The sequence below is a fragment of the Capricornis sumatraensis genome, chromosome 3 (assembly GCF_032405125.1).
Source record: "Capricornis sumatraensis isolate serow.1 chromosome 3, serow.2, whole genome shotgun sequence".
NCBI lineage: Eukaryota > Metazoa > Chordata > Mammalia > Artiodactyla > Bovidae > Capricornis > Capricornis sumatraensis.
In genome coordinates, this window is record NC_091071.1 from 174,006,982 (window position 1) to 174,032,852 (window position 25,871).

At 43.6% G+C, this 25,871-nt stretch overlaps 1 protein-coding gene across 1 annotated transcript in view; it reads left to right on the forward strand.

Annotated features, from left to right (window-relative positions):
• Positions 1–8,128: 8,128 nt before the first annotated feature.
• Positions 8,129–25,871, forward strand: part of LUZP1 (leucine zipper protein 1) — a 95,258-nt gene continuing 77,515 nt past the window's right edge. The window contains exon 1 of the mRNA XM_068969382.1: positions 8,129–8,159. The gene's annotated coding sequence lies outside the window, so the exon portion shown is untranslated. The remainder of the gene's footprint in view (positions 8,160–25,871) is intronic.

A 25,871-nucleotide genomic window follows, 5' to 3' on the forward strand; every position in this document is an offset into this window, starting at 1 on the left:
ATCCCTAGGTAGGGAAGATGGCAACCCATTCCAGTATTCTTACCTGGAAAAATCCCAGGGACAGAAGAGTCTGGCGGGCTATATAGTCCGTGGGGTTGCAAAGAGTTGGACATGACTGAGCATGTACGCAACGCACTAGGCCCCAGATTCACCTCTGAGCACTTATTTTGTGTCAAGTTCCAAGTGGCGTTTGGGGGACCCAGAAACAAAGGAGACGGGGTTCTGACTCTCAGGTTACTCACTGTCATGAGTTGAAATAGGACATCTGGGAAGCAGGACAGTGGAGTGGCCTGAGCTCCAGAAACACAAAGCTGGCATTTAACTCCTAGCTGTGTGACACTGCAGAAACCACTTGACCTCTCTGGTTCTCAGTTTCTTCATTTATAACATAGGGACAATAGTTATCTTCATAGATTCTGAGGGCTCAGAGACAGTTACTTTAGCGCATTTGTAGCACAGCACCTGGTAGGTAGTGAGCACTTTTTTTTTTTTTATCAGTAGCAGTGTTTTTATGATGTCACTTCACTTTTTCAGCCTTCGATTTCTCATCTGTAGAATGAACTTAACCAACTTCCATCATGGGATTGGAGTCTCGCTGGGCTGTGGGGTCTGGGGTCTGCCGTTTCTTCTTGGATCGTACTCATTATGTCAGGACGAGATTATGGATCACAACTGGCATCGTCCTGGGACACAGCAGGAACCTGAGCGAACCAGGACGCTATTTCCTGGCTGCGCTCCCGGGAAGGACGTTTGTGCTGGGTCCCATCCCCCGGCCAGTCCGGCTCAGGAAACGCGGAGAGAAAGCCAGGAACCAGGCCTGCCGGCCCCGCGGCCCCTCCGCGCCTCCCCCGCTCGGCTGCCCCCGACTGCAGGAAGCCGGCCGGCGGGAACGCCCTGCCCAGCGGGTGGGAACGGCCTCGCCGGCTTCCCAGGCCCGCGGCGGCGCGGAGCTGTCACTGCGGCAGGCGCGCCGCCTCCCCCGCCGCTCGCGCTCCCGCTGCAGCCGGTCCATCAGGATCGCAGGCAAGCGCCGCAGACCCGGTCCCGGGCGCCCGAGCCGAGTGGCCTGGGTCCCGCGGACGCCAGCGCCCACCCGGCACGGAGCCCACGCCGCGGGGGGCCGGACTGGGGAGGGAGAGGTGGCCGAGCCTCTCTTGGCGGAGGTGAGACGCTGAGGCCCGAGGGTTTGTAGGTGAGTGGTCCAAGGTCATGGCTAGTAAACTATAGGGCCGGAATTCGACTCATGGGCTGCTTGACTCTAAAGTTTGTGTCTTAAGTCTGTGGACCTTGTCCCGGTTCGTGAGGGGCTCGGGAGGGTCCAGGTTGTATGGAGGCCCGAGAGCAGGAGGCCTGATTCTGGGGGTAATTGATGACCTCCTAGAGGTTTGTGAACGCCTGGATTTTGTGCAAAGCCTGTTGTAGGTTGCATTTTTTCCCCCCTCGGTTTCAAAGTGTCAGTGACTCCTAAACGGTCCTAGCTTTCCAAGGCGCAGGGGTGGATGCTGGCTTTTTCAGGGCCTGAGCCTCCTCTATAGTCTATAGCATTTAAGAATGTCTCTGCAGGAGAGGGGCTTGGGATCGCTACAGGTTCCCAGGATCTTTCTCCTGGATCTTGAGAATCTTTTTATGGAGTTCCGGGGTCTGTCTCTGAATGTGAGGTCCCCATAGGGCCCTGGTGCCTTGTCTGAGGTTCTGAGAATCTCACTGTAAGGTTCCCATGGTGTGAGTTCTAAACCTGGGCCTCATGATGCCTATGAACCCCTTGAAATTGCAGGCAAGATTCTGTGGGTCTGTCTGTGTCCATGTAGTTCCTAGGAGAGGTTTCATGGATTTCACCAGATTCTCAAAGAGGGCTCTGACCCCTCAATCTGGGGAAAATATTGCTTTGGAGCATCCTACGTTAGACAGGCCTTGCTCCCTCTCCCTAGTAAGAGTCAGGAAAAAATAGGAGAGAGGAGATAAAAGGTGGTGTTGTCTAGTAGAGGAATATGTGTTTGGGAGTGAGGCCCTCTGGGTTAAAATCCCAGCTTTACCACTTAGCAGCTGTGTGACCTTGAGCAAATTTCTTAACCTCTCTGAGCCTCAAGGCCACCTCCTCTAGGAAACCTTCCCTGTGTCCAGAATTCAATTAGGTCCCCACTCCACATTCCCCAAGCTCTCATTGCACCTGGCCTGATACTCTGGGGGATTTAATGCAGTTGTTACGAAGTAATTGATTGTGCTTAATATTTTCTTGTCCCTCCACCCACCAGTCTTTTTTGTTTGTTTTGGTTTTTGAAACTTTTTTTTTGAGCACTGCTTTAAAAAAAAACAAAAACTTTTTATTTACTTATTTGGCTGCCCTGGGTCTTAGTTGCCATATGGGAGATGTCTGTTGGATCACGCAGGATCTTTCGTTGTGGCTCGTGAATTCTCTAGCTGTGGCCCATGGGCCTCTGTAGTGGTGGCATGGGCCTAGTTGTTCTGTAGCATGTGAGATTTTCGTTCCCAGACCAGGGATTGAACCTGCAGCCCCTGCACTGCAAGGCGGATTCTTAACCACTGCACCACCAGGGAAGTCCCTTCATCAGTCTTAAGGTCCAAGAAGGCAGGGACCTTTGCTGTCTTACACGTTAGGCTCTCAACCATTTGTTATGAAATAAAGAAAAGAATGAAGGAACCAAGGAAACATCAGACCCTGTCCTGGAGGCAGAAAGGGATCAGAAATGAATAAGCATTGTTCCCCTCCTTGGGAAGGTCCCAGGCTAGTGGGGGGACTAATACACGTTTGTGCGAGGAAGACTGTCCTATATGTGTTAATGGGGAGTAAAACATTCATGGGGATACACACAAACAGGAATGTGCCAAGCAGAATCATTCCCAGAAGAGCTGATGTAACAACTTCTCTTTGTGATATAACTTCAGTTCAGTTCAGTTCAGTCGATCCGTCGTGTCCAACTCTTTGCGACTCCATGAATCGCAGCACGCCAGGCCTCCCTGTCCATCACCAACTCCTGGAGTTCACCCAAAGCCATGTCCATCGAGTCAATGATGCCATCCAGCCATCTCATCCTCTGTCATCCCCTTCTTCTCCTGCCCTCAATCTTTCCCAGCATCAGGGTCTTTTCCAGTGAGTCAGCTCTTCACATTAGGTGGCCAAAGTATTGGAGTTTCAGCCTCAATGTCAGTCCTTACAATGAACACCCAGGACTGATCTCCTTTAGAATGGACTGGTTGGATCTCCTTGCAGTCCAAGAGAAGCTCAAGAGTCTTCTCCAACACCACAGTTCAAAAGCATCAATTCTTCGGCGCTCAGCTTTCTTTACAGTCCAACTCTCACATCCATACATGACCACTGGAAAAACCATAGCCTTGACTAGACAGACCTTGGTTGGCAGAGTAATGTCTCTGCTTTTTAATATGCTGTCTAGGTTGGTCATAACTTACCTTCCAAGGAGTAAGCATGTTTTAATTTCATGGCTGAAGTCACCATCTGCACTGATTTTGGAGCCCAGAAAAATAAAGTCAGCCACTGTTTCCATTGTTTCCCCGTCTATCTGCCATGAAGTGATGATGGGACCAGATGCCATGATCTTAGTTTCCTGAATGTTGAGCTTTAAGCCAATTTTTTCACTCTCCTCTTTCACTTTCATCAAGAGGCTCTTTAATTCTTCTTCACTTTCTGCCATAAGGGTGGTGTCATCTGCATATCTGAGGTTATCGATATTTCTCCCGGCAATCTTGATTCCAGCTTGTGCTTCCTCCAGCCCAGCATTTCTCATGATGTACTCTGCATAGAAGTTAAATAAGCAGGGTGACAATATACAGCCTTGATGTACTGCTTTTCCTATTTGGAACCAGTCTGCTGTTCCATGTCCAGTTCTAACTGTTGCTTCCTGACCTGCATACAGGTTTCTCAAGAGGTAGGTCAGGTGGTCTGGTATGCCCATCTCTTTCAGAATTTTCCATAGTTTATTGTGATCCACACAGTCAAAGGCTTTGGCATAGTCAATAAAGCAGAAATAGATGTTTTTCTGGAACTCTCTTGCTTTTTCGATGATCCATTGGGTGTTGGCAAAAGCATTTAACTTACGTAAAATATCCAGGTATGCACTAACTCCCGAGAGATGGGCAAACTGCTCCTGGAAGAGTTCAGGACTTGCCTGAAGCCACACAGGCAATCACAGTGGCCTGAAGCCACGCAGGCAATCACAGTGGCCTGAGTGCACAGCTCACTCACTTTGGAACTCAGTCCTCATACTTTAGGAATTGGGTTTTAATGTTGTGAAGGTCTTCCTTTAGATTCCTCTAGATGTGAGACTTTGGGCAAGTTACTTTACTTTCTTAAGCCTTGTTTTTCTAATCTGCAAGGTGGGAATAATGACTTTCAAAACCTGTGTGGTGCTTGGTTTATAGTGAAGGATCTATAGGTGTTTGTTGAGTGAATGTGTTCACTCACCAAATGCGTGTGTTGATGCGTGGTCTGAAATGTGAGGAGACCTAAAAGCATGCCATTTGAGGGTTGGAGGAGAAACTGAGGGTGATTTTATCCCTTCCCACTCTCACTTTCTATGATCCTGTGAGACTTAAGCACTGGCCTCAACCACATTGTTCGAATGTATTATTTGCAAACCAACAAAAGTGAACCAACTTGGGCTTGGTTAGCTTTCTATTTACATGTATCTTTACTGCTTCTTTTCTGATGACCAAGTGATACATCCTCCTTGTAAAAAATTTAAATTACAGAAAGATATAATGAGAGAAATTAGAATGCAGACAGGTTTAGGCACGGTGGGTATAAGATGCTGACAGATTGTTATTCCTTGGGAGGTGGGAATGGGGCACAGGACAGGGAGCAAAAAATAAAAAAATTCTTCCTGTGTAAAGGTCTCTCCTACTGGCCTTGCCATGGTTCCTGGGAATTCTGTTCAGAGTCCTGCTTCTGACTACAGCATTGAAAAGTTCAACTGCAGCCAAGGGCTGGGGAGAAGGAGAAGGTGAGAGTTGTCTAGGCGGGGCTTTTCCTTGGAATGCCATGAAGAATGAGATGGAACCTGTAGAATTTTCTATGGCTTATGAAGAGTTGGCCCAGATGTCCATTGCTGGATACACCTTGTAGCTATGTCTTCATCCTTTTTCCTCTCTCTTAGCATTCAGTAGAGTCTTTTTTGAAAATTCCTGCTATATATATATATATATATATATATATATACACACACACACACAGGCACAGAAGAAAGCAAAGCAAAAAGCAAGGAGAAAAGGTGAAGATTTCTTATTTAGTTTTTTGTATTCTCCATTAAAAAATTTATTTTTTTCTTCTTGGGCTGTGTCAGGTCTCAGCTGTGGTACCCCACAGCTTCTTTGCCACATAGACTTTCTAGCTGTGGCACACAGGCTTCAGTAGTTGTGATGCGTGGGCTTAGTTGCTGCTTAGCATGCAAGATCTTAGTTCCGACCAGGGTTCGAACCTGCATCACCTGCATCGGAGGGCAGATTCTTAACCATTGGACCACCAAAGAAGTCCCCAATATTCTCCATTTTTAATTCAGGTACTAAGTATATAAGTATAATTATGAGATCCTGCTACACCTGTAATTCTGCAACTTTTGTTTGTTTAACAATATCTGGTAGACACCTTTTATTGGTTATTCATGAAAATCTCCTCCATTCCTTTTACCAAATGAGCTACTCGTGGTCAGGACTGTTACTTCCAGTCCACATGCCAGCACATGAGAGGCCTTCCCGGGAGGTCCTGCTGGAATAGTAACAGCAGCTCCCGTATCCTGACATGAACTAGATGCCAGGCTCTGAACTCAGCTCTTTCACACGTTATGCCATTTGATCCTCACAGCCCTTGTGCCACTGTATGAAATAGGTACTGTTATTATTCGCATTTTTCAGATGAGAAACTGAGATGCAGACACTTTAAAGCCCAAGGTCACACAACTGGTAAGTGGTGGAATTGAGATTTGAATCCTGATCTGTCCTGTGCCAAGGCTCAAATGAATGAATAAGTGGCTGATGGGGTCATGGGTCCCGGAGAGAAAGTTCTATCTTCAGAACCTCCCCTGTATGTCCTGGGTTCTCACTTCCAAGTGTCTGCAATGCTTGGAATCAGCACATAGGAGGCACTCAGTCAAGGCCCTTTCTTTGCTGGCAGCAATCCTGTGGCTGTGCCTTCCTTTCATGGGAAGTGACATTTTTGAATCTCTTATTCTAAAAATAAGCTGCAATTTGTTAGGAGCCCTTGAGGACCAGCCCAGGCAATTCAGAACAGCCATTTGCCTGTCAGCCTCACAGGAAATTAATCAGAACCCCAAAGCCTTTTCCCTCTTCCCACAGGCCAGCACTCTGGAAACGCCCAGTGCCTTGTTACAGTTCTGCTAGAAGACTGTCGGGGGTGTCAAGGGCAGTTTAACACAGATCCATCTCTCTGTAAGGAAAATGAGAGGAGAGAGGCCTGAGGGAGGACCGGGTCAGCTCTGCTGCCAAAGATGAGAACTCGGAGTCCACAACCTGGATGGGTGCTGAGTGACAGAGACACCCCTGGGTGTCACCTCAGCTGTGACTCTGCAGAATCCACGTGGGGTCTAGAAACTGGAGTTCCTATCCCAATGGCCATGCTGGGCAAGGCCCCTCTCAGAGAGTCTGTTTCTTTCTCAGCTCCTTAAAGTCTCCCACTATGAAATGATTGGGTGTATATTACTAGGGATGCTATCTGGTGTTAGGAACTAGAAACAGTATTGCTGATAATAATAAATACAAATGGCAGCTACATCATTTGTGGAGCACCGTGATTGGCGCTTCCCACACAGTGTCTTCTATGATTTTAAAACAAACGCCACAGTGACTGTCTTAATGTGCCCATTTGACAGATGAGGAGAATGGGTTTCAAAGAGAGGTAGTACGGACCAGAACATGGATATATCATCCCAAGGTTTTCTGACATCAGAACCTGAGCTCCACAAACTTATGTGTGGGTTCTGACCTCAAGGAAGTGAGGAAGTGCTAAGAAACAAAGGGGAGGTCAGTTTGACACAAGTTAAAATGTGTTTGTGCCCACATGAGAGTTAACACAATGCCGTGGGTATTCAGGGAAGGGAGAGTCAGCTTCTGGCTCGGGGAAACTAGGAGGAGTTGTAAACTGAGATGAGACAGTAAGGGCAGAGCATGAGCAATGGGCAGATGTGGGAAAGCAGTGGGTGTGCTAGGGGAAGTTTGGATAAACTCTGTGTGTGTGTGTGTGTGTGTGTGTAAAGGTAGGAAGAGATCAGACCAGGCCAGGCATTTGGCCTTTATTCCATAGGCAATAAGGAGCTTACACAAGCAATGTCTCAAGAGACCAGCTATGCTGCTGCAGTCGGAGAGGAAGCGCGCCTCCGTGCATCTGTGTCCCGGCTTGTGAATGCAACTCTGTGCCAGTACGTGGGAGGGCACCAGCCAGGAGAGCCTCTAGAGCTGTGTCCTGTACCATGCTGGGGCTGGGTCTTGAACTCCCTTCAAAGGCCCCCCTCCCCACTTCTCTGGGCCCCCAAGGTGCTTTGCACATAGTATAGTTCCACAGGAAAATGTCACAGTATTATTGGAGGGCCCTTTGAGACCATCTGGTCATGGCCCCCTCCCATTTTAAAGACAACAGGAGGGAATGTAGACAGTAAAGGACTTCCCTAGGATCACACAAGGAATTAATAGCGGAGGTGGGGACTGGAACCCACCATGCCTTCTGAGTTCAAGCTGAGTTCCTTTTCTACATTTTGCTGAGTAATAGAAATAGTATTTGTTGAGAGATTACTCCATACCAGGCTCTGGGCTAAATACCTTTACATGGATTATCTCATTTAATCCCACAATCCCCTGAGAATGCCCCTCTTGAAAACAAGTCTTGTCTTCCATTTCGATTTGCCACCGCGCCTAGCACAGGCGCTGGGCACTATAGCTAGACCGGCAGTAAAAACTTGGAATAGTTCAAGTCCTAGAGAGGGGGGGAAAGGCAAGACGAAGGGGGCGGAACCGTCGATCAACCCCGCCCCTCAACGAAGCCACGCCTTCCAGGACTCTGACGTCACCAGATAGCCCCGCCCCTCATTGTCAGTCCCGGGAGCCGGAGGAGGCGCCGGCCGCCGGGAGCTGAGCGCCGGAGCCCGTGGCGGGCGGGATCGCGGGCTGGAGCCGCTGAGGTGAGGAGTCCGCGGGGAAGTGGCGGGAGGGCGGCGCGGGAGGCCGGGCGGCCGGGCTGGCGGGCGGAGAGAGGAGAGCGCTCAGAGGGGGCGGCCTGCCACGCCAAAGGGGGTCGGGGCACTCAGGGGTGACCGGGCAGAACCGGCGGGCGCACCCCGGCGAGGGCGGGCGGGAGTGAGGTGTGTGAAGTTGAAGGGGGTAGAGTTTGAGCGGCATTTCGGAGAAAGAGCCCCGAAGGGGACATCTCTGGAGCCAGACCTTGAGAATTCTTTTGGAGTTGAGAGATTTTTTTTCTCCTTTGAGGGGTGGGTGGTGGGGGGGGAGGGAAGGTTCTGAGAGACTTCTTGGTGGGAGAGCGAGAATCTGAGGTTAAAAAAATGTTCGGGGCCAAGAGCTGAGGGGAACGTGTTTGAGGGGGCAGAGGAGGAGTTTTGGGGTCGAGTTTGGGAGTTGTGTGTGGGGGGGTGGTGGTGGGGGGGAGACGCGCGGGGCGCAGGGGCCCGGTGGGGGGTGGGGGGCGGGGAGCGGCTCGGCCGGGAGGGGTGGTTGGGGGAGCCGGGACCGCCGGGGAGGGGGGCTGCGCGGGGCCCGCGGGCACCCGGAGAGGAAGGAAGTGATCTTACAGGAAGAGCCCGGGAGCTCCCGAGGAGGAGGAGGAGAGAGGGAGGAGGAGGAGGAGGAGGAGAGATTTGGGAGCGCGCGGGCCGGCTTGCGGGCAGGGCTGCTGGGCCCGGCGGCGGGGGCGGGGGCGCGGGCCGGGCGGGGGAAGGGCTCCGCCGCAGCGGTCGGTCGGCCGGCAGCTCCGGCCCCGCGCGCCCCGGCCCGATGCTGCTCTCGCGGCCAGACCGCTGGGCCGGGAAGGAATTCGAGGCATTCGCTTTGTTTAAGTTGCCAGTAGACAGTCCTCAGGACTAATTAATGGTGGAATCTGCTGGGGGACGCGGGCGAGCCGGGCCGGGGCCGCCCCTCGCCCGCCCGCCCGCCGGCCGGCCGCCGCGGTGAACTTTCCGCAGCGCGCGCGGCCCGCCTCTCCGCGCACTGCACCCCCAGCCCCGCGCGGGGCGGGGAAGGAGCCATGGCTTCCCGGAGCGCAGGAATGAAGTGCGGTTTCTGGGGCCGGTGGCCTCGGGCGGCGAAGGCTGCTGAAGGAAGCTCGGCGTCCCTGGGGCGGCCGGGCTGGGGGTGTTCGGAGCCGGGAGTAGAGAGCTCCCTGGGGTGCCTGCGGTTTCTGTTAATAACCTTGGAGGAGGCTCTGCAAGCGAGAAAGACCATTTTGCTTTGGAGCATCTGTTTCTTCATCGCGTCAGCCCCTTTCCTTACGCTGCAGAGCTTGTTGTGGCTTGTTTCGGAAATGCCGAGACCAGTGCTCACACTTGAAGAGTGGGAGAGGGGAAGAGAATAGGCAGCGGCCCCCCACCCTCTTCCAAAAAAAAAAAAAAAAAAAAAGGAAAAAAAAAAATTCCCCGCAGTGTGATCTCCAGAAAGCCAGAGAGACTGCAGATTCCCCGTCGCACCTCCACTGACTTGAATGACCTTGAATGAAAGGAATTGTGCCTCTAGTGCGTTATCTGTCAAAGAAGGAGAAAATACTCTCTGGACCTCCCTGCCTTTTAGGGAATATTTCGAGAGGTGGGGTTTGTTCAGGGCATTTTACAGACTGCTGCACTTCTGGCCTAAGGAGTTGGACTGGTGTCAGAGCCGGGGGAATTCAGATCGCCTGTTAAGATTTTACTACCTAAGATTAGGGAGGGAGGTGTTTGGTTTTTAGGGGGATGTTTCCCTTCGGAGGATCTGTACAGTATGTTCCAGATGGTTTTCTGTTACTTTGTGTGCAGCCTTGGTGGCATTCATGTGGTTAAAATGAATAACCCCCATTGAAAAAATTCTTTTCTTGTTAGAAATAATTATTTTGCTCAGAATTCCCCTTGGGGCAGATGAAGGTTTTGCTCAATTTATTCAGAAGAATTTTCCAGGTTTCTAAAATTAAATCACTTCTAAACATAGTAACTGAAGTTTGAAGAACTGGAAATGGTGGGATGGGAAGGAAGTTGATGTGGAGTATGAACAAGGCAGAAAATAGGAATTGTAAATTAACTTTGATTAATAGATATTTTCTTACTCTTAAGTAATTGAAGACCAAGAAAAGGAACTAATCATGTCGTGCCCAGTAATTGTACTGGGTGGTATTGGTCTCCTATAGTCTTCACAACAATGCTGTGAGATGGTAGTTGGCATCCCTGTTTCACAGATGAGCAAACTGAAGCTGACTTTGCTAAGTGTATGCATGTAACTAGTAAGAAGTGGGGCTGGAATTCAAACCCAAGTTTGTTTCTAAGGTCCACTGTGCATGTTGAGTTGGGAGCCAGGAGGCCTAGTTTCTAGGCCTTTGAGTCAGCTACTGGGTCACCATGGATCCTAGAATGAGTCAATTAAGTCTGTTCCCTGATAATACTGTCTTCTGGTAATGTTGTCAGTAAGTTTTGAGATACTTTTTTTTTTTCCTGATAGATAAACATAAGGCTGTGGTGGTGATATATGCAGTAGGTGCTTAATTTTTTTTCTTGTGATGGAAGCATTTATATTAAAATAAATAGCATAGATTTCATTGATGTGATGGAAGATGATGGATAGCTAATGGTCCTTCTGCTGTAGAGGCCATCATTAAGGTGACATTCATAATAAAAAATGGAGCCATTTTTCATGGAACATGGTTTTTGAGGACAATATTAGTTTATGAGTAGAGCATACACATTACATACAGGTAGGACCCAGATAGTCAAGCTGAAAGATGTGATATAAACTTTGATGCACATAGTAGATGCTCAGTAAATATTTGCTGGATGAATGAATGCATGCATTCTCTTGTAAAAAAAAAAATCAGCTTTATTGAGGTATAATTTACATACAATAAGATTCACCAGTTTGAAATGTACAGTTTAAAGAGCTTTGATAAACACAGTTGTGTAATCACCACAACCGCCTTTGTTTGTTTAAACGGTGTGTTATCTCTTAGCTATTGGTTAGCAGAGTGATCATTTGGGAATGCTGTGAAGTTTCTATGTTTAGAATCAATACTGGTGAGATCAGAGTGAATGCTAGAGAGTCAGTGTGCCAACTTTGTAGGAAACAGTGGGAACTATAAAGTGTTTAATGGTGAGGTGCATGAGAAGAGTGAGAGGTAGAGATGGGGACCCTTGTCAGATCAGCAGAAAGATAAATTCATGAGGAACCAGATTTTCATTACTTTTTAGGACAGGGATACACTGTGGGGAAAATAAAAATTACCTGAAAATTTGTTAATGACATGAACTTTTATTTTTGTATCTTTTTGGAAATGGTAGCTCTTGAAATATGAAACTTAGCATCTTTGGCTATACTTCAGGAGTACTTTACACATTATGGTTGTTCAAATAATTCTGAAGGGTGGGGATGCCATAAAATGATTAAAGGCCTTGCCCTTCCACCTGCGATAGAATATCCTTAGTGTTAATCTCTAACTTGCTTTAGCTAATATTCCACAAAGGGAATGCATTAGGTAGGAATTGCATCTTGCTGGGGAAACATAGATTGTCTTTTCCTTCTCTTAATTTCTCAAGTCACTGCACCTGTCCCAGTCTGCTTTAGGACAAGTCCCTGTCTTAGAAAATGCTTGAAACCACTTTATCTGAACTGCTAGAAGACACATGTTTGTCTTTGACCCCTCATATTATTATTATTATTTTTTCCCACTGCATGGCATGGGAATGCAGGGTGTTAGTTCCGGAGCCAGGGATTGAACCTGTGCCCCCTGCAGTGGAAGAGCAGACTCTTAACCCCTGCACTGCCTGGGAAGTTCCTTTCTTGTTTTTCCTTATCCGTGCTGTTTCTGTATGTTGACTCTTATATAATTCTCTTCTCCCACCTTTGAATCTTGATAGTGGAAACCGACCTGACCCTCCATATACCATTACTGCTGCTGCTTAGCCACTCAGCCATATACCATTAGGAGATGATAAATTAAAATACCAGTCTACCAACTCAACATTTTAGGTGGTGATAGAAAATAATAACTATGAGGTAGCCATTATCCTCTTTGTCCATGAGGGAGGTGAGCTCAGAGCAGTTACTGCCAGAGCTGGTGAGGGGCAGACTTGATTTCAGCTCAGATATGATTGATGCTCAAGTTTAGAATCTTTCTGTTTCATCACACTGTTGTTTTGGAGTTGGGACAGCAAGAGAAGAGCTTGAAAATGCCATATCAAAATATAAGTTAAAAGATAACAAGCATTGCTAAACTTTTTAGGCATTGCTATTTTCATCTATTCCTTTTTTAATTTCTAGAGGTACCTCCTTACATTCTAAGGAATTTATAGCTTATCTTTTATCGTATAACTCCCTTTCTAGACCTAACTTATTCTTTATGAACATGGTACTTGGTATTCACTGGTTGCTTGACTTACCCTTTCCCCTATATTCTGTGTTTCTGGAAACTTCCACCAGGTTAATTTGTCAGTCAAGTCCTTCCGTATTTGCACGTGCTCCTCTGTTGCGTGCTCCTCTGTTGCCATTTTATCTGGACAGAGTAATATTTTTAAAACATGTTACTAAAAACTTGCCAAAAAAATTGAAACATTATTACAAGTTTTTATTGAAGTATGTAGTATTTATATGTAGGAAAGTACATTTAAGAGTACAACTTGATGATATTTTTCACAAACTGAATATACTCATGTAACCAGCACCCAGATCAAGAAACAAGGTTACTGGGACCTGGACCTAGAAGAAGCCCCTGTTGAGTTTCCTTCAGGTTCTTGCAGCCCTTCCACCCACCAAGGGTAATCACCATCCTGACTTCTATTAGATGCGTTTTTGTACTTCTGTGAAAATGGAATCATACAGCATATATACCCTTTTGAGTCTGCCTCCTTTTATTCAGCAGTGTGTGAGTATGTAGAAACTTTTATTTATTTGGCTGTTCTGGGTCTTCATTGTTGCTCAAGGGCTTTCTGTAGTTGGGGTGAGCGGGGGTTACTCTATAGTTGTGGTGTGTGGGTTTCTCATTGCAGTGGTTTCTCTTGTTGCAGACCACAGGCGTTTGAGCACATGGGCTTCAGTAGTTGTGGCATGTGGGCTCAGTAGTTGTGGGGAACAGGCTTAGTTGCCCCTCAGCATGTGAAATCTTCCTGGACTAGGGATCAAACCCATGTCCCCTGTGTTGGCCAGCGGATTCTTAACCACTGGGACACGAGAAGTCCTGCAGAAACTTTTAATGGTTTTAACTTTCTTTGAGACTTAAATAAAATCCAAATTCGAACTCTGTCTTGGCCTGTAATGCTTTGTATAACCTGGCCCCTGAGTACCACTTCATCTTATGTTAGTTTCATGATCCGTTATGCTTCTCTCACACTAACTGCTTATTTATTTTTAAACTCAAGTTCTTTTCCTGTCTCAGGGCCTTTGTACATGTGGCTCTTTCTTGAACACTCTCTCCTCTGCACTTTGCCTGGCTGCCTCCTTCCAGCCTCAGCTTATGATTCAGAGATACTTTTCCCTCATCATCTTATCTTGCTAGTCCTTTCCCGTTATTCCCTGTTACTGGCGTCTGTTGCCTCCCTTTATAACACCTGTTACAATTATAATGATATATCTGCTTGCCTGATTATTATCTGTCTTTCCCAGTAGACTTCACAGGGGCAGGAAACTCATCTGCTTTGATCATCTAGTATGTAACACAGTGACTGACGTGTAGTAGGTATTTAATAAATATTTAATGACCATATTCACAATTTAGCACATTTATTTCCACTATCTTTTGTCCTTTTCTCTCTTTTGCTGTTTAATTATTTCATTGTTTCCATCCTTCAGGGCTCAGCTCAGTTCCTCATCTTTGAAGGCTGTCCTGACTTTGCAGTAGTGTTTCTTCTCTAAAATTTTGACGTTTATTGCTGATACTCCTCAAGTTCTTGGTTAAGTCACACTAGCTTGTATCTCCTTAGTCAGGTCAGAAGCTTCTCACTTTCTCAAAAATCTTGTGGCTTGTAATGTTCATACCCTTCGTGTTCTTGGTTAATTTGATTAGTTCGTATCTTAATTAATTAATTTGATCAGAAGGTTCTTGATCAGAAGATGGGTTTGTCTTAACTGGTACTCACCTCAATTCCTTTCACTGAGTTTTGCACATACTAGGCCCTCAGTAGAGTTTTAGATGATTGATCATAATGATGCTTATGTATAGGTAACAGTTTAATTTCTTAGGCTTATTAACATTTTAACAAGAATTCTGCTTAGTGTTTTCTGAGATGCCCCAGTTGCTTCAGGTGAGAAGGTACAGGAGTCTGTTCATGGTGCAGCTACTTCTTTGGAATCTCACTGGCAAAGAAGTGTATAGTTTCTTCCTGGAATGACCCTTAATCAAGTGTTTGTCTAATGCTCAGATTAAGCTCTTAACTGAAATGAGATACTGGGTATACACCTCATTTGAATTACTTTGTTGAATAACATTTTATTTTGATATCAACAAAGAAAAGTTTAAGTCACTTAAATCTGTTTAAAGCCACCTTCTCTAACTTGCCAATAAGCTCTCTCAGTAGTTATTCTTTTTTATTAAAGGTAGAAAAATGTGGGACTTCCTTGTTGGTCCAGTGGTTAAGATGCTTCCAATTCAAGGGGATCCCACATGCTTCCCAGTGTGGCCAAAAAAAGAAAAGAAAAAAGGTAGAAGAATGTATGTACGCATTTCCTATGTGTTTAAGCCAATTTAAGTGCAAATTTGAATTAGTAGTAACTGGGAGAATTTAACTTAATATAAGTGTAACACAATTGTGTGATAAATATAAATCTGTTTTAAGAGATACCTACTATGTATTCTAAGTTTCTTTTCTTCTTTTTTGGCTGGCTGTGCGGCTTTGGGGATTGACTAGGGATTGAGCTCGGGCCCTCAGCAGTGAAAGCACAGTCCTAAACCTACTGGACTGCTTGGGAATTCCTGATACTATGTGTTTTAAAGCAGTGAACATTTGACTTTTCTGATGGAACTATATCAGAAGATTATAGGGTAGCTTAATAATTGTTTTTATGGAGTTATTGGACAGAGGTGTTTATGAAGTTTCTGAGGCAATGCAGTAATTTTTTTAACTTTCATAATCTTCTCACTGTTACATTATTCTTTAGCAGTTTAGGAATATTTAATGAAATCAGTCTATTGGTTTTTAGCTTTTATTCCAGTTAGGTCAAGATAATAAGTATAGGTGAAGTGCATTTACATTTATCCATATTCAAAACAGTAGTAAACTTCAGTAATCAGAAGTTTCTTTTGAAGTGTGAAGAAACAAATGATAAGCTGTGGCGAATTCATTAAAAACATTTTTTTTTCAGAATATATTACAAAGTTAGTATATATTCAACCTAATCTCCTACACTTTACACATTCACTGTAGAATTGTTCGTAACATTGGCTTCTAAGCATCATGAGATCTCGAAGTACATTTCTGAATCATTAGATTTTATTCAAATAAAGCTTTATTAATGTGGTTTATTGTTTTCTGATTCTTTGACAGATTATTCATTTGTGTCTTATTTTCATATGTTGACTGTTTTGGTTAAATAGCACCTTACCTTATAATAAGATTATGTAAAACTCTATGATTCCAGTTCTGTAGCCTCAGAAAGCCTTCATTTCCCCATTTTTAAGATAGAGTGGTTGTGAGGATTAAATAATTTAATGTATAAAAGTCTTTCCTGGTGGCTCAATGGTAAGGAATCCTCCTGCCAATGCAGGAGACATGGGTTTGATCCAGACCTGTGGGTTGGAAATATCCCTGGAGAAGGAGATAGCAACCCACTCCAGAATTCTTGCCTGGAAAATCCCATGGATAGAGGCTCCTGCTGGGCTTGCAGTCCATGGGGTTGCAAAAGAGTTGAACACAGACTTAGTGACTAAACAAAACAAATGGATAAAAACACTTAGATCATAATGTTAAGGTGGGTCCCTGGTGGCTAAGATGGTAAAGAATCTGCCTGCAGTACAGGAGACCTGAGTTTGATCCCTGGGTTGGGAAGATCCCCTGAAGAACGGAATGGCAACCCACTCCAGTATTCTTGCCTGGAGAATCCCATGGACAGAGGAGCCTGGTGGGCTACAGTCCATGGAGTCACAAAGAGTCAGACACCACTGAGGCAACTTAACACGCATGCAGTTTACCCAAACTGGTGTGAACCAAATTAAATTTTCAAGAGAAATGGATGTTAATAACCTTATTAAATGCTGTTCCCTCAGAGGCACTCAAGGGAGCAAATATGGAAGCATGATAGTTTAATGGTTCAAATGGAAAGCCTTTAGTCATTATCCACAGTACTATTTTCCTGCTTTACATAGATTCAGTACTAATTCAGATTTCTAGTTTTGTTACTATGTATTTTTTTTTAAATGTTAATTTTTATTTATTTGTTTGGCTGCACTGGGTCTTAGCTGTGGCGTGTGGGATCTAGTTCCCTGATCAGAGATTGAACCTGGGCTCGCTGCATTGGGAGCATGGAGTCTTAGCCACTGGACCATCAGGAAGTCCGTCTGAAGGGTATGTGTAAGGGAATATGACTGCTTTTTAAAAACAGCTTCCAAAATGAATATTTTAATGAGATTTCCAAACTGAAATATTTGGTATACTTCTTTTGAACGTATCTATAGAACATATTTCATGTTCTTAATCCTATTAAGTCTTCGTTTGGGGGAATTATACTTAATTTTTGGAGATAAGTCTGGTGAATGAAGTGAGTAATCAACATTATGTTGGTCATAAATGAGATGTAATTCTCAAGGTGGAGACTAGGATTTTTTTGTGTGTATGAGGCTTGTCTTTAAGAATCTTAGAAATGAAGTTTCAAAAAGGTTTTGAGCCTTGGCGGCATTGTTGAAAGCAAAACTTGCTTCCCAAGATGACTTGTATAACACTACTCATTTTGACCCTCAAAAAATAAAAATAAAAATAATTACGTGAACTTATTTAACTTGTATTATGATTGAGTGGAAACTCTCTCTAATGAAAGCATTATCTTGTATTAATATTAACATGGTTTTATTTGTAGCCTTTTAAAAATTAATCTTTTTTTTTTACTAAAAAAGAAAGTTTTTGAAAAGAGGGAAAAGGAACATTTTTAGTGTGCTGAGAGTCAAATCTATATGGGAACAGATTTGAAATTACTTACAATAAAAAATGAAAGAGATGGGAATACCAGACCACCTGACCTGCCTCTTGAGAAACCTATATGCAGGTCAGGAAGCAACAGTTAGAACTGTACATGGAACAGCAGACTGGTTTCAAATAGGAAAAGGAGTATGTCAAGGCTGTATATTGTCACCCTGCTTATTTAACTTCTATGCAGAGTACATCATGAGAAACGCTGGGCTGGAAGAAGCACAAGCTGGAATCAATATTACCATGGGAAATATCAGTAACCTCAGATATGCAGATGACACCACCCTTATGGCAGAAAGTGAAGAGGAACTAAAAAGCCTCCTGATGAATGTGAAAAAGGAGGGTGAAAAAGTTGGCTTAAAGCTCACTATTCAGAAAACGAAGATCATGGCATCTGGTCCCATCACTTCATGGGAAATAGATGGGGAAACAGTGGAAACAGTGTCAGACTTTAATTTTTTGGGCTCCAAAATCACTGCAGATGGCGATTGCAGCCATGAAATTAAAAGACGCTTACTCTTTGGAAGGAAAGTTATGACCAACCTAGATAGCATCTTGAAAAGCAGGGACATTACTTTGCCAACAAAGGTCCGTCTAGTCAAGGCTATGGTTTTTTCTGTGGTCATGTATGGATGTGAAAGTTGGACTGTGAAAAAAAAAAAAAAAAAAAAAAAAAAAAAGAAAGTTGGACTGTGAAGAAAGTTGAGCGCTGAAGAATTGATGCTTTTGAGCTGTGGTGTTGGAGAAGACTCTTGAGAGTCCCTTGGACTGCAAGGAGATCCAACCAGTCCATTCTGAAGGAGATCAGTCCTGGGTGTTCTTTGGAAGGACTGATGCTGAAGCTGAAACTCCAGTACTTTGGCCACCTCATGCGACGAGTTGACTCATTAGAAAAGACTCTGATGCTGGGAGGGATTGGGGTCAGGAGGAGAAGGGGACAACAGAGGATGAGATGGCTGGATGGCATCACCGACTGGATGGACATGAGTTTGGGTGAACTCTGGGAGTTGGTGATGGACAGGGAGGCCTGGTGTGCTGAGATTCATGGGGTCGCAAAGAGTCAGACATGACTGAGTGACTGAACTGAAACAATAAAGAGAAAGGTATTTTCCCACTTACCAAGGCATTATTTGTATAAACTTTCTGCAGAGGCTAAAGAATTCAGATAGAAAAATGACAGCATTTTCCTGTTTTTAAACATGAAATCTCTACTTTCATCCAGTTTCAAGCATTTAACTGGAAAAGTTTAATGCTGAACAAGATAATAGAAGCCGTTTTGGCTCTTTAAACCTTGAAACAGATTTATCACAAATACACTGTCTATTTCTAATTACGTGGGATAATTTATCTGGTGTAGGCAATCTGAGTGATTTATATCTAATATCAATGAATCAGCAGCTATTTAAGTCTTATACTTGAAAATTTTTCTAGGGATTCTTTCTTCCTGAGGACTAATAATAAAACCTTGCATTTACTGACTGTGTTCCAGCCACTGTACTTAAGTGCTTTTTATATCTTTATTTAATCTTCCTCTTAACCCTTTGGGGGTAGATACTGTTAATTATCCCCATTTAATAGATGAAAAAGCCTTAAGATATGGGCTCAGTTTGCCCAAAGTCAACACAACTGGTAAATGCCAAGCTAGGTTTTGACTCCGTCTTTGCTCTTGAAAATTACATTACTCAAACGAGAAGACAAGATGATTTTATGAACTGTGTGTATTTAAGATCTTTATTACTTGAGTAAATGAGGTCAGCTTTGGCTTATGTTCCTTAGGATAGGAAGAATACCATTTTTAGGTCTTGATAAACTTAAAGATTAAGTGTCTTTAACTGTCATAACTTACAGTAAATGTCTTTAACATGAAAGACTTATGGAATATACAGAAGCTAATTGAAGACAGAAGATATAACAAATGTAATCAGGCAGTTTGTGTAACAAAGTAATGGACCCTGGTAAGTTTATATCAGGAATACCAATTTTTAATACTTTCTACCACAGCTGTCCTGGAGTGCAGTATGGGATGGTTTTAATATAATTTGATAAAATTATGTACTTATTAACATTTGCTAAATTTCTTTTGGAGTAGGAACTTGAGGACTGGTGATTATGTTAGACTTTTGTTTTTAAGTCTCCATCCCAAGGATCTTATAGTAGTATGTTGGAAAACTAGATGGGTGGGTAGTGAGGCAGTTACTGGAACAAGGAGAAATAAGAAGGAAACAGGGATAAAATTTCAGATTATAAAGAGAGGTGAGAGGGGTGGGATCTGAGCAGAAATATTGGAGGATAGTAGTTGTTCACTAAGTGGGTACAATCCCCAGGGATGCAGAGAACCTTTAGAGAAGAGGAATGGAGAGGAGACAAGGAACACAGGTTTCAGTTACATTTTTGGTCAGTTTCACATTAAATTTTAAAGTCAGGAATTTTGTGAATTTTATTCATTTTATAGTTCTGGTGTTATATTTGATCCAGGCCTAATTAATGTGGAGAAAACAAAAAAGACAAAGGAAGTGCAGTATATAGCCTGTGTTCTTAAGGAATTTAAAATTCTCATTGGGCAGACAGTACGTAGTTTTTAAAAAATAGTTCTGCAAGTCTTGGAGCATATATAAATGCCAAAATGGGGGTTGTAGACTTGTGGTTCCAAAGCTTGGGTTTCATAAAACCAGTCATATTTCAAAAGAGGTTTTTGTTTTCCAAGTAAGGACATGAAAATGGAAAACAGTTTTCTCATCTAATACCACCATTTTGTATTAGATGAGTTTTTTGTATTGAATAATTTAGCCTTATGAAAAGTTTACTTTGGTGGGTTTTGTGGGTGTGTGTGTGTGAAAATGCCCATCAGTGAGCTTCATGGAAGCAGTTAGACTGGAGTTTACAGTGATGGAAGGGCTTTCCTGATAGCTCAGTTGGTAAAGAATCCTCCTGCAATGCAGGAGACCCTGGTTCCATCCCTCGGTCATTAAGATCCCCTGAGAAGGGATAGGCTACCCACTCCAGTATTCTGGCCTGGAGAATTCCAAATTGCAGAGTCAGACACGACTGAATGACTTTCACTTACAGTGATGGGTGGATAGGATTTGAATAGGCAGAAAGGAAGGGGATAGGTTTCCAGGCCTCAGCAAAGCAAGAGCAAAGACACTGAGATTGGAACAAACTTGTAGTATTTATTGTTTGATCCTATAATAGAGTTTAGATTATGGACCGGGAGGAGATAAGATTAGTGAGGTAATGCTCAGTCAGATTATAAACAGTCTTGAGAGTTATACTGAGTAATGTGGACTTGATCTTGCCAACATTTGGGAATCATTGAAAGTTTTGAGTAGGACCATGACTTGATAAGCTTGGAATTATAGGCTGATTAAGCAGGAGTGGCTTCCCTTATGGCCCAGCTGGTAAAGAATCCGCCTGCAATGCAGGAGACCTGGGTTCAGTCCCTGGGTTGGGAAGATTCCCTGGAAAAGGGAAAGGCTACCCACTCCAGTATTCTGTCCTGGAGGTTTCCATGGACCGTACAGTCTTTGGGGTGGAAAAGAGTCAGACACAATTGAGCGACTTTCACTTTCATTATGTAGATTGTTAGAAAGGAGGCCAGTTAAGAATTGTTTTAGAAATTCATCTGTGAACACTATTGAGACCTGAATTTTGGGAGTGAAAACTGAAAGGGGGGGATATGTTGGAGAGAAGTTTTGAAGAAGGAAGAGATAGGACTTACTGATGATGTAGAGAAAGAAAGAAATAACTCTAAGATTATAGGACTGGTAAAACTGAGGAACATTTGTGATATTAGTTAACTCTGATTTTGGGGAAAGGGGCAGGATGTAGCCTTTTGCCTCAAATTCTCTGCAGGCTACTTTACATCTCTGTGTTTTTACAACTCCATTTATTTGAGATATGTTGAGAATCTCTGATTCTGCCCTGGTGTTGAATTGGAAGGTTTCCTCTATTATGGAAGTAATAATTACTGGGGCTTGGGGGGAAGGTGCATTTCAAACCACTAAGTTCTTAGTTATGGACATTATACCACAAAAATAACATCATCATTAGATTATCAAGTGTGACAGAATTTTTAGAACACATTTTTCCTTTAGAATTTTTTAAAACAGAATTTGTCCTGTGTATTAGCAGTGTAGCAATAAACTTGTTCACCTTGGATGGTTTAATTTATAATAATATTAGTTGAAATAGTCTTCCAGTTTCTGTTGTTGCAACAAGTTTTAGTAGAATGTATTACCTGATATTTCTTTAGCATCTGCTGTGTAACAGATACTTGCTGTCTAATTCTTTACAACTACCTCATGAAATATAGGTACTGTTATTCTACTTTATAGAGGGGGAAGCTGAAACTCATAAGGGCTTGAGAAGTATCCTTGGGGGACTGGTAGTGTTAGGACTCTAGATCACCATGACAAAAAACACGTGTTTGTTCAGTTCAGTTCACTGAACTGTTCACTCAGTCGTGTCCGACTCTTTGTGACCCCATGGGGTGCAGCACACCAGGCCTCCCTGTCCATCACCGACTTCCAGAGTTCACTCAGACTCATGTCCATTTGAGTCAGTGATGCCATCCAGCCATCTCATCTTCTGTCGTCTTCTACTCCCGCTTTCAACCTTTCCCAGCATCAGGGTCTTTTCAAATGAGTCAGTTCTTCACATCAGGTGGCCAAAGTATTGGAGTTTCAGCATCAGTATCAGTCCTTCCAATGAATATTCAGGACTGATTTCCTTTAGGATGGACTGGTTGGATCTCTTTGCAGTCCAAGGGACTCTCAAGAGTCTTCTCCAACACCACAGTTCAAAACCATCAATTCTTCAGCATTCAGCTTTCTTCACAGTCCAACTCTCACATCCATACATGACCACTGGAAACACCATAGCTTTAACTTGATGGACGTTTGTTGACAAAGTAATGTCTCTGCTTTTTAATATGCTGTTTGGGTTGGAACTTTTCTTCCAAGGAGCAAGTGTCTTTTAATTTCATGGCTGAAGTCACCGTCTACAGTGATTTTGGAGCCCCCCAAAATAAAGTCTGTCACTGTTTCCACTGTTTCCCCATCTATTTGCCATGAAGTGATGGGATCAAATGCCAGGATCTTAGTTTTCTGAATGTTGAGCTTTAAGCCAACTTTTTCACTCTCCTCTTTTACTTTCATCAAGAGGCTCTTTAGTTCTTCTCCACTTTGTGCCATAAGTGTGGTGTCATCTGTATATGTGAGGTTATTGATGTTTCTCCTGGCAATCTTAATTCTAGCTTGTGCTTCATCCATTCCAACATTTCTCATGATGTGCTCTGCATATTAGTTAAATAAGCAGGGTGACAGTATACAGCCTTGACATACTCCTTTCCCGATTTGGAACCAGTCTGTTGTTCCATGTCCAGTTTTAGATGTTGCTTCTTGACCTGCATACAGATTTCTCAGGAGGCAGGTCAGGTGGTCTGGTATTCACATCTCTTGAAGAGTTTTCCAGAGTTTGTTGTGGTCCACATAGTCAAAGGCTTTGGCATAGTCAATAAAGCAGAAGTAGATGTTTTCCTGGAACTCTCTTGCTTTTTTGATGATCCAGTGGATGTTGGCAATTTGATGTCTGGTTCCTCTGCCTTTTATAAATCCAGCTTGAACATCTGGAAGTTAACGGTTCATATACTGTTGAAGCCTGGCTTGGAGAATTTCGAGCATTACTTTACCAGCATGTGAGATAAGTGCAATTGTATGGTAGTTTGAGCATTCTTTGGCAGTGCCTTTCTTTGGGATTGGAGTGAAAACTAACCTTTTCTAGGCCTGTGGCCACTGCGAGTTTTCCAAATTTGCTGGCATATTGAGCACAGCAATTACACAGCATCATCTTTTAGGATTTGAAATAGCTCAACTGGAATTCCATCACCTCCACTAGCTTTGTTCATAGTGATGCTTCCTAAGGCCTACTTGATTTTGCATTCCAGGATGTCTGGCTCTAGGTGAGTGATCATACCATTGTGGGTTGTGAAGATCTTTTTTGTATAGTTCTTCTGACTGTTTTTGCCACCTCTACTTGATATCTTCTGCTTCTGTTAGGTCTTTACCATTTCTGTCCTTTATTGTGCCCATCTTTGCATGAAAAGTTCCGTTGCTAGTCTTTCCCATTCTATTGTGTTCCTCTACACCTTTTGCATTGATCACTGAGGAAGGCTTTCTTATTTCTCCTTGCTATTCTTTGGAACTCTGCATTCAAATTCTTCTATTCACAGCTATTTGTAAGGCCTCCTCAGACAACCGTTCTGCCTTTTTGCATTTCTTTTCCTTGGGGATGGTCTTGATCCCTGCCTCCTGTGCAATGTCAGGAACCTCCATCCATAGTTCTTCAGGCACTCTATTAGATCTAATCCCTTGAATCTATTTGTTGCTTCAACTCTATAATCATAAGGGATTTGATTTTTAGGTCATACCTGAATGGGTTAGTGGTTTTCCCTACTTTCTTCAGTTTAAGTCTGAATTTGACAATAAGGAGTTCATGATCTGAGCCACAGTCAGCTCCCCGTCTCGGTTTTTCTGACTGTATAGAGCTTCTCCGTCTTTGGCTATGAGGAATATAATCAATCTGATTTCGGTATTTTGTGTTCTTTATACTATTCTGTTCTTGAATTAGACCTCTTAAGAATAAAAATAAAGTGTGGGTTGGTTGAGATAATTGATTAGGTGGTAATTCAGATTAGTGAAGTTCTCCCCAGATTTAACTGTTGTCTACCCTTTTCCATCCTGTCTGTGTGGGTGGGGTGGGGTGGAGTCAGCTTAAAAGACCAAATAGGGTCTGTAGCTCTAGTTCTAGTCAATCGTACTCACTTATATTTTGGATGATGTTCCTCAGATCCTTTTGTAGAGTGCTTAGCAAATCCTTTGAACAAATGTTCAATTCAGAAAACAAAAAAACCCCAAACTTTTGAGACAGTTCAGCAAATTGCTAATCTTGGCAAATGAAATAAAAGGAAGTTTCAGGGTCCAGCTTCTGGGAAAGTGGGGCTGAAGATCATTCTACTTGGAAGTGTAGTTAGTGCCGGAGACACACTGTTGGTGATCCTCAGCTCTTTTTTGGTCTGTTCCTCTCTTCATTCCTCTATCAGGTGCAGCCATAAAATTCTTTAGCTTGCTCTTCTTCATGTTTGCCATTGATAATTACTTCAGAATTCTATTTTTACTGTCTCCTCAACATTATACGTCTAAGCGCTATCCATTTCCACCTCATTTCTGGTGTTCCTTTACGAGCTGCTTCTTCTGGGTCTGGTAAAACCTGTGCACAAATGTGAGCTGAGTCCTAGGCTCTTAATCTTTTCTCCCAGTGTTTCTCCATCTCCTAACCCATAACTGAAAACTCTTCTCTCTGATGAGAAGAGTTACTCCTATTTTTGCTGATTGAATACGGGGATAGGTTAATAGACGTATTTCTGGTTCTTCACTGTCACTTCCAGACCATTGTTTTGCCCGTTACTTGTGGCTTTTGAGTTTTCAAAGCCCCTACTGGCTGCCCTCTCCATTTTGGCTGCATCTGTCTGGTGACTTTTAGGGTCTGCATGAGTCGCTTGTCCCCTCCATTCCAGTCCCTGGGATCCACTTTGTTTAGTACCTCCCTCTTAGCACTTACTCTCTTTTGTATTTTTAGCTTCACTATTTAAAAACAAACAAACAAACACATGTCTATTTCTGAGTCTTTGCTGCCCTTGGGCTTCCTCTAGCTGTGTGTGGGTGCTCCTCTTCACTGTGGTGTGTGGGCTTCCCACGGCAGAGGCTTCTCCTGTGGAGCATGGGCTCCCGGGCAGGTGTGGGCGCAGTAGTTGTGGCCCATGGCGTACTTGCCCCATGGCATGTGGAATCTTCCCAGACCAGGGATCAATCCCGTGTCCTCGGCATTGGCAGTTGGATTCTTAACCTCTGGACCACCGGGGAAGTCTGGCTCCACTCTTTATTGAGTCTTTCCTTTCAGATTATAAATACACTGAGGTCTTTGCTATCCTAAAACAAAGAAAAATCTCTTTGCCTGTCTATCTCTTAGAGTTATTGGGATTTTTTTTCTTTCACTCTGAAACATCTTTAAAAAGGGGGCATTTTGTATGCAGCTTTTTCTTTTATGCTCATTGGCTTATCCTTTAACATCTTTCCTGTCTTGTTTCTGTCCCTAGCATTTTATCGTAAAGACCCTTTCAGAAGATCCATGTCCTTGTATTCAGGCATTTTCATAACCTTAATCTCTTGATCCTTAATCTCTCTGCAGTATTTAAGATACTGATCATCTTCCTCCTTGAACCTCTGTTACTTGATTCGGAGTTAAAAAAATGTGTTTGACCCCATCGAGCCTGGTAGGGCCGTTTTACTCAAAACTTGGCTGGTTGTTGAGGACTCTGTTGTTCATCTTGTAGCCTCTACTGACTAGAAGAGAAGGGGTGGAGCAGATTGGCACTGTGGAGCTTACAGAGCTCTGTGCCTCGTGGACTTTTAAATAAATAATTGATTTGACTTGCCAGTCATCCTGTCTCTTTCTCTTTCCCTGATTCTGCTTGCATGTAAAATG